The 9384-nt window shown below is 49.6% G+C and overlaps 1 long non-coding RNA gene across 8 annotated transcripts in view; it reads right to left on the bottom strand.

Annotated features, from left to right (window-relative positions):
- The window catches only part of LOC105496108 (uncharacterized), a 52610-nt gene that overhangs the window by 38923 nt on the left and 4303 nt on the right, over positions 1-9384 (bottom strand). For 6 of the 8 annotated variants that reach the window (XR_011613463.1, XR_011613462.1, XR_011613464.1 and 3 more), the window contains exon 2: positions 4946-5119. This is a non-coding gene — a long non-coding RNA (uncharacterized lncRNA). Of the gene's footprint in view, positions 1-4945; positions 5120-5957; positions 6272-9253; positions 9314-9384 lie in introns of all 8 variants that reach the window. The other 2 variants (XR_011613461.1, XR_011613460.1) reach the window with 2 other exon arrangements.

Genomic DNA, 9384 nt, shown 5'->3' with positions numbered 1-9384 from the left:
CCCCAGATGAAAATTGAGGACAGCTACCATAAGAAGGGGAAGTGGATAACAGCTGACCCCCAAAAGCCATACTTGGAAGGTAATTAGGTAAATGTATATTAATATGTAATAATAATTGGAGGTTCAGAAAAGTGACTTCTGAATCACCCACCTGCCAGCCAGGTGACCCGAGAGGGAAAGAATCTTTGTTAGACCATCTGGCAGAACGGGAGAGTCCATGGTGTTCCCTGGTATGGTAGGGTTGGGAAGCCAGAGGCTACCAAGGGAGAGTGACTTGCCCAGGGCCACATAGCCACCCACGGGCAGGGATGAAACTAGAACACAAAACTGTCTCGTTCCCCATCCAGTGCTCCCAGCTGGCCTTGTGAGGGCCAAAAGGGGGCTCTAGGAGAGGTCCTCCAGCTGGTTCATCACCCCTGGGGGAGCGGCTCCAGCAGGCTCTCCTACCTGCCATGGTGGAGAATTTTCAACAAGCCCCTTCTACTCCCCTGCCCCCACTACCCTGGGATCTCCCAGTCTGTCTCAGGTGAAAGGAGGAGCAGGTCAGTCTTAGGGACTCAGGGAGTCCTGAGTCCCACAGGCCTTCCCAGTCTGGACAGCACCATTCTGTGGCCTTCATCTTACATAAAATGCAGTAAGAGCCCTAGGCAAGAGCCTCTACCCTCTCCAGCAATTTCTGAAGCCACCACCACCAGGTCAGGCTGGGTCTTCCTGGGCTCCACATCTCCACCCCACCAGATCCTAAGATACCAGCAGTGCTCCCACAGCTTGTGTTCAGAGCAGCACCACTACGGTATTAACCCAGCAGCCAGGCTGCCTGGGGGACTTCTCCGTGGGGATGCTTGGGTGCAGCAATCTCATTGAGCTGGGGAGGGAGTCCTGTCTTGAAGTACTGTTTGCATAAAAGCACATTATTTTATGTAGATGGTGTTTATTTGGATAAAGGAGTTATTATGATAGAGATTAAAAGGGGCTTAAGCACCCCCCAGCCCACCCCTTGGTGCCACCATTGTTATCACCAGTTTAAATGAGAGGAACCACACCTTAACTCAATGACAGCACCAATAGTGGAAATCCAGACCCCTCAGGTAATGGGAAAAACAGACTGGGATGTGGCCAGGACACACGGACAACGTCTTCCCGGCATGTTAGCACTTTAAACAAGGATGATACTGATGACATAGAAAAGTGGCAATGATAAATTAAGTGAAAGGGGAAAATTGAGAAAGTATGTAGAACATGTATATAATCATATATGTATGTATACATGTATAAAGTTATAGTAGTTAAGAGCATAGGATCTGGAGCCAGCCTGCCTGGGTTCAAATCTTTCACCTCTTACCTTAAGCATTTCATTTAAACTCTCTGTGTCCCAATTTGTTTATCTGTAAAATGAGGCTAATCCATCTAAAGTGTCTAACACAGGTCCGGACATACAGTAAGTGCTCAAAAATGTTACTTGCTAATCTTGTTAAGTCTCTCGCACAGGAAACTTGCACCCCCAGCCTTGGTGGTGACCAGGCCCGAGCCTCCCCGCCCCTGGCTCAGGAACCCCAGCACCCCGCCACTGCCGGTTGCCCATTGTTCCTGCCTTCCTGTTCTGCCCTGCTCCGGAACACGGTGGGAGCAGCTCCAGCCAGACAGGAAAGCATCCGTGTTCTGGCACCCGCCCCCACTCCTCCTTCAGGGTGCTCAGCCAGGCCCCTCCTGCCTCTTGTGGGGAGCACTGAGCTACCAGTCTTCAGACTGAATCTTACTTGTGTTTTCTCAATGGAAAAACTAGAAAACGAAGGAACCCACTTGGCAGGGCCAACTGAGGGTTAAGTAAGATGATGCGTGCAACAATGACAATGGCTATCCTCATATTGTCTCGCTCAAGATCAGCTTTCAAATGCTGCTTCCGGCCAGGATGCAGGGGACCAGTTCCACCTCTAGTGTCTGGGGCTCAGATTTCTCAGATTATGCTGCCTCTCCCTATCTGACTCCCAGAATCCCCCCAGAAAGACAAGATACACACTTCCCTGAGATTAGAAGCTAGCTAGTCAATCGAGGTAAACGTGCCATTTTGGAGATTAGACAAACTGAGCCCTGGAGGAGTCAAACAACTCAGAGTAACCCAGCCAGCCACTGGCACAGGTGTGGTGAGGAGCCAATGCCAAAAGTGGGTGAAAGATTTGGGCAATGTTCACAGGCTGGCAGCAGGGAGACCAGAGCTTGGGGTCACTGGATCCTCAGGTGCGGTGAAGAGCCAAGGCCAAAAGTGGGTGAAAGAGCTGGGCAACATTCCCAGGCTAGCAGCCAAGAGAGACCAGGGTTTGGGGTCGCTGGATCCTGGCTCTGCTACTGAATTGCTATGTGACCATTCTGCGCCCGTTTCCCTTCTCTGGTGGCTATAGGAAGGCAGATGTGGCTCCTCACCCTGCCTGTGCCATGGGCTGGCTGCATTACTGAGTCATCTGACCCCTCCAGGGCTTGGTTTGTATAATCTCCAAAATGGCATACCCACCTAGATTAATGAGCTAGCCCCTGATCTCAGTGGAGATTCTTTCTTGTCTTTCTGCTGCCTTTTCCTCCATTCCTCTGCTCAGAACGGGAACTGTGTCAGCAGATCAGGGCTGGCTATTTGAGGCTTTTGGAAGAGTAAATCCAAGTCACAGCTTCCTGTCTCTCTGCACTGGGCAGGACCAAGGCTAGGCTTTTTTGTTTCAATAGGTTTTGGGGTACAGGTGGTTTCTGGTTACATGGATAAGTTCTCTAGCGGTGAGTTCTGAGATTCTGGTGCACCTGTCCACTGAGCAGTGTACACTGTACCTAATATGTAGCCTCTAATCCCTCAACCCCTCCTACCCTCCCGAGAGTCCCCAAAGTCCATTATATTATTCTTATGCCTTTGCATCCTCGTAGCTTAGCTCCCACTTAAAACAGAGAACATCACGAAGTCAGGCGTTCAAGACTAGCCTGGCCATCATGGTGAAACTCCGTCTCTACTAAAAATACAAAAATTAGCTGGGCATGGTCGTGTGCGTGCCTGTGGTCCCACCTACTTGGGAGGCTGAGGCAGGAGAATTGCTTGAAGCCAGCAGGCGGAGGTTGCAGTGAGCCGAGATTGCACACCACTGCACTCCAGCCTGGGCAACAGAGCGAGACTCCATCTCAAAAACAAAAAAAACAACAAAAAAAGAGAATATGTGATATTTGGTTTTCCATTCCTGAGTTACCTCACTCAGAATAATGGCCTCCAGCTCCATCCAAGTTGCTGCAAAGGCCATTATTTTGTCCCGTTTTATGGCTGAGTAGTATTCTATGGTGTATATATACCACATTTTCTCTATCCACTGATTGGTTAATGGGCATTTACGTTGTTTCCAAATTTTTGCAATTGCCAATTGTGCTGCTATAAACGTGTGTGCATGTATCTTTTTCATACAATGACTTCTTTTCCTCTGGGTAGAGATACCCAGTAATGGATTGCTGGATCGAATGGTAGTTCTACTCTTAGTTCTTTAAGGAATCTCCATACTGTTTTCCATAGTGGTTGTACTGGTTTACATTCCCACCAAGGCTGGGCTTTTTTTTTTTTTTTTTTTGAGACGGAGACTCTCTCTGTCGCCCAGGCTGGAGTGCAGTGGCCGGATCTCAGCTCACTGCAAGCTCCACCTCCCGGGTTTACGCTGGCTGCCTCAGCCTCCGGAGTAGCTGGGACTACAGGCGCCCACCTAGTTTTTTGTATTTTTTTAGTAGAGACGGGGTTTCACCGTGTTAGCCAGGATGGTCTCGATCTCCTGACCTCGTGATCCGCCCGTCTCGGCCTCCCAAAGTGCTGGGATTACAGGCTTGAGCCACGGCACCCGGCCAAGGCTGGGCTTTTGACCTGTTTTCTCCCCACTCCAACCTGAGGGAAGCCGAGAGGACCTGTGTGTCCACAGGTTGGCTTTGACATGACATGTCATGACACATGAGACGATACAAAGTAGCATGCTGAGTGCCCACTGTGCAGCAGCGAACGTCCTGTCAACAGAGGTTGTTTACTGAAGATTTGAAGATGGAGGAGGAGCTGGGGCTTGCATCATAGGAAGGCAACAGCTTCAGAACCTAACCCTATTCTCAGAGTACCCTCCTACTTGCCTTCACCCTCCCAGGGGACTTTCCCTGGGGGTCACTATACTGGTCCAGCCTCCGTCCATCATGCTGCCTTCCCTCTCTTGCCCCCTTTTTGTACCCCCATCTTGTGCATTGCCTTAGGAACCCCCAAATCTGTTTGAATGGGGGGAAGGCATCAGGGGCCAGGGTGCCCCCATCTCCATCAACTCCCCCAGAACTGTCCCAAATAAAGTCACCCCAAAGAAATCTAAGGAATATATTATGCTTTTGTAAGCACACAGTCTTACAATATGCCCCCTCCAAACTGAGTGCCTCCCCAAAGCCCCTTTTTGCCAAGCTCCTGCTCTCAAATTTGACCACCCAAATCTGGCATAGGGCTCAGCTGGGCAGAGCCTTCTGCTGAAAAGTACGCCTTCTGTAGAAGGCTGCTGGGGAGTAGAGAGGCGTTTCCCCACTGTTACTCGTCCATTTCATCTTCACTAAAATTCTGCAGGTTAGGAAATACTGCCCCAGTTTTACAGAACTGGAAACTAACGCTCCTGGCTGGGACTGTGTCTTAGTCCATTCGGGGTGCTGTAACAACATATCTTAAACTGGATAATTTATTAACAGGAATTTACTGCTTACAGTTCTGGAGGCTGGGAAGTCCAAGATCAACGTGCTCTCTGCTTCAAAGATTACATTTTCTCACTGCATTGTCACGTAAAGGGGCAAACAAGTTCCCTCAGACCTCTTGTATAAGAGCCCTAATCTCTGCCCTAATGACATAATCACCTTCCAAAAGTCCCCACCTCTTAGCACTATCACATTGGAGATTCAGTTTCAGCACAGGAATTCTACCTACAGTGGCAGGTTGCGCTGTCCAGCCTCAGCTCCAGGCTCCAGAATGTCAGACGTCTTTCCATCTCTTCAGCCCCACGCTCCCCACATAGGTCCCAGCAGAGCTCGGTGCAGCCTCCCAGGTCACATCTGCTACCCCTGCCCAGACACAGGTGATCACAGCTGGCTGGCAGACACTCTGGAACAGAGGCCTGAGGTTATTATTAATGTCATCCTCCTGTATTTCCTACTCTCTGCCTTCCAGGCATGTGGTAGGATGGCAGTTCCCTGCTCCCTTGTGATTGGGAGGTGGGGTAACCTGGCCAACAAGGTGTGAGAAGTGACATTTGTTATTTGGGCTGGAGCACTTAATTGCCAGATAGAGATCTCTTTCCCTCTGCCGTGGCTTCTGACAGCCTTTGAGATGGCAGCTGCCCCATCACCCCCGGTCCTGGAGTAAGGAGACACGGGGACCCTGCCAGCCCTCGACGGGTAGTAGTGTGCATGAGAAAGACACTTCCTATTAGGAGCCACTAAGATTTCAGGGTTGTTTGCTGCTGCAGCATAACCTGGCCTACCTTAACTCACACACATCCCCAGAAAGCAAAACCAAGATGGAGCTCAGAAATAGCATGAAGGACATTGTCTCTGGAGGCCAAATGCTCATAGTGGACACCTTTGGTGTTCACACCTCAGCAGGGACTGGAAGTGGCAACAGAGTTGGCCCTTTGTGGGGCCTTAGTACAGCTAGGGGAAACCTCAGAGAAAATCCATCCAAACTCTTCCCTGACCAAATATGGAGACTCAAGGCCCAGAGAGGGCAGGGGCTTGACAGCATGCTATAGCAGAGGCTGGCACAGAACCTGCTAACAATAGACTGCCTCCGTTTCCCAGCCTCCCATGCAGCTTTGTGTGGCCATGTGATCAAATTTTTGCCACCTAAGGATTTCTTTGTGGGTTTCTTAAAAGAGAAATCTGTGACTCAGCTGTCCAGGGTAGGAGACTCCTAGAGGTTCAGAGCCAAAGCTTGGCCTTACCACTCTCGGGGTGTGTTGCCTTGGGCAAGGTGCTTCACTCTGAAGCTGGGAATTACGGTGAACAGATAAGATCAGTATATGCCCAGTGCCCAGCAGAGCACTCAGTGTGCAGGAACTCATTAAATGGTACTCTTCCTGTTATTATCATTCAGCAATAGGAAGAAAGCTGTGATGACATAAGCCAGGGTCTTGCTGCACCACCCAGATTCCACACAGAGGGCTGGAGTGTAGAGCACCTCCTTCTCTGTCCAGCCAACATTCTCTCGTCTTCTGGGAAGAGCATCTCCATTTTCACTTCACTCAGATGACTGTTTCTGTAACATGTAGCCACGAGAAAGTAGGAAACTAACATTTACTAAATGCCAGCTGTGTCCTAGGTGCTTCACATGATACCTCATTTAGCCTTCAGGATAAGTCTGTAAAGAAGGTAGGTGTGGAAAACTACAGCTCAGAGGTTTAGTAACATGTGCAATATCACAGAGCTGGGACTCAGATCTGATGCCCCAGCCCAACCCATCTTTTACATAAGGGTCAGTCATTTAAGTTTCTAACTGTGATTGACTTTTCTAGGAGGGGCATTTATTCACTCAGTTAATATTTACTGAGGCCAGGTGTGGTGGCTCATGCCTGTAATCTCAGTACTTTGGAAGGCCAAGGTGGACACATCCCTTGAGCCCAGGAGTTCAAAACCAGCCTGGGCAACATGGCAAAACTCCATCTCTACAGCAAATACAAAAATTAACCAGCTGTGGTGGCATACACCTGTGGTCCCAGCTACTCAGGAGGCTGAGGCAGGAGGATGGTGGGAAGCTGAGGCAGGAGGATGGTGGAAGCTGAGGCAGGAGGATTATGGGAAGCTGAGGCAGGAGGATGGTGGAAGCTGAGGCAGGAGGATCGTGGGAACCTGAGAAAGGAGGATCACTTGAGCCTGGCAGACAGAGCAAGACCCTATCTCAAAAAATAAATAAATAAATAAATAAATAAAAATTTACTGTGAGCCTGCTACGTGCCAGGCATAGTACTAGGCCCTAGGGATAAGACAAGCCCCTGCCTTCATGGAGCACCCATTCCCGATGGCATAGAGACTACACCTCATGAACCAACTCTAGTCGACAGTAGCTGCCTGTAGCATTATGATGAGAGGATCCAGAGAGGCCTCTGGGCCCAGCAGGAAGGACATAGTGGTTGATTACTCAGGCTGCCATAGGTGCTATTTGGGAGTTTCTGAGTGTGTGATGTTTCCTGGCCACCCAAAGTTTAGACTTGTTCATACAAATATATAACAAAGCAGAAATACAGTCTGGTCAGAGCACAGTTCCACTCCTTATTTTGAAAAGAGTAACTGGCTGGGCGTGGTGGCTCACACCTGTAATCCCAGCACTTTCAGAGGCTCAGGCAGGCAGAATACTTGAGCTCAGGAGTTTGAGACCAGTCTGGGCTACATGGCGAAACCCTGTCTCTACAGAAAATAAAAAAATTAGCCAGGTGTCGCAGTGTGCACCTGTGGTCCCAGCTACTAGGGAGGCTGAGGTGGAAGGATCCCTTGAGCCTCGGAGGTCAAGGCTGCAATGAACCATGATTGCATCACAGCACTACGGCCTGGGTGACAGAGCGAAATGCTGTCTCAAAAGAAGAGTAACCACTGTAGAGCTAATAACTTGGCCCTGCCCCCAAGGAACTTAGGGTCTAACTAGTAGCCTAAGGTACACACGAATACATGATGATTATTAAAGAATGGAACAGGAGACTCTGATCCAGAGTCAGAGGTGGGAGAAGCCACATGGATGTGGGTGATCCAGGAGGCTTCCTGGAGGAGCTCAGTGGTGGATTTGGCTAGGTGGGTGGGGGCAGGAGAAGGTGTTCTAGGGGCAGCGGCAGCACAGGCAAAGGTATAGAATCAGGGCGGGTGGGAAGTGGGTGTGCGGTGGGGCAGCAATGGCGGGGCTCCCAGTCCAGCTGAGGCAGAGGTGCTGAGGGAGTGCTGAGGAGGTAATAAAGGGAGTGGGCTGTGGAGGTCTCCATGTCAGCCCTGGGAATTTAGTCCAGACCCTGAAGCAGGAGGGAGCCACTGAAGAGTTCGAGCAAGGGCGTGCCCAAAGAAAGGTATTTCTAGGTGGCTGAAGTCAGTGATCAGTGGCAACTATCCAACCAGGGAATAGAAAGAGAGTCCCTGTATGTATTAAATAGGTGGGAGTTAGGGCACCTGGGCTCCATGCTGACATGCTGGGACCACAGGCAAGCCCCTCACCCGGAAGGGCCTGCTTCCTCCTCCCTCTTCTCTAAAGGCCCTTTCAGGTCATGACTGAATGAAGTGAGGTGGGGGAGGAGTTGCTTGGTTCAATTAGGGTCTCTATTTTCCACTTTGCTTTGGCCTTAGAGACCTGACCTAAGGTGGATCCATTACCCACGTTACCTCAGCTTCAGGGCCATGTAGCTTACCCTGAGGTATGCCCCACACCTCAGCTTTCTGAAACAGCGTGTCCCATAGAAGAGAAGACATGGCCTTGGCCCACTTTCCAGCTAACTTGAGAGAGAAACTTTGCCTCTGTGCCTCAGTTTCCCACCTGGAGGAATGGTGTGAGTCACACCTACTCTGCAGGGAAGGCATGAGAAGCCATTGAGATAATGCCTTTAAAGTGCCCGGGGTAGTATCTCTGTGCTCTCTGGGAGTAAGTGCTGAATTAGTGGCAAATGTCTTTCTTGTTATTGCTCCTATTGTGTGTTTCCTGTGTGGGACTCTGGGCTGTAAGCTCTTCATAGGCAGGCAGAAGATCTGATGCTCAAGGCTAGTTCAACTCTGCCAGGTGGTTCATGGGGACTGTGACGTGGGCCTGCCTGGCCCAGAGAACAACCCAGATACTGACACACCCTGAGTGTGTACACCGTCAATCCTCATGGGACTGGCCAGCACACGGGGCCCCCGTCCCTGCCCAGGCACCCAGTGGGACAGGCACCCTCATCCAACCAAACCCATCAGGATCTAAACTAAATTCTTCCTCCTTTTCTGTTCAAATTTATATAATTATTTTTGGAATAAGTAGTACATTTAAACTTTTCAAAATTTAAGACACCAAAAAATGTGCCATTAAAAAAAAAATCTCCACCTCAGCACACAGCTCCTTAGTTCCACTCCCAGGAGACAACCAATCTAAATTCCCGTTAAAATAATCAAACTTAATTGCTTCCCCCTTACAAAAGTCATGAGCATTCAGAGCAAAAGCTAACTTAAAAAACAAAAACCAAACAAAACAGAAAACCACCCTGGAACACACAAAAGTACAAGCTGAAAATCTCACCCTCAACGCCACCATCCAGAGATCCTCAGCATTTTAGACTGCTTTCAACACACACCCACTCTACAAAAACTGAAAACACAATGCAAGAGGAGATTCACAATATTGATTTTTCAACATCTCACTAGAATCTC

This window comes from Macaca nemestrina, chromosome 15 (assembly GCF_043159975.1).
Source record: "Macaca nemestrina isolate mMacNem1 chromosome 15, mMacNem.hap1, whole genome shotgun sequence".
NCBI classification, from domain to species: domain Eukaryota; kingdom Metazoa; phylum Chordata; class Mammalia; order Primates; family Cercopithecidae; genus Macaca; species Macaca nemestrina.
The sequence above is the reverse complement of the archived record's forward strand: the minus strand, read 5'-3'. Positions and strand labels throughout refer to the sequence as shown.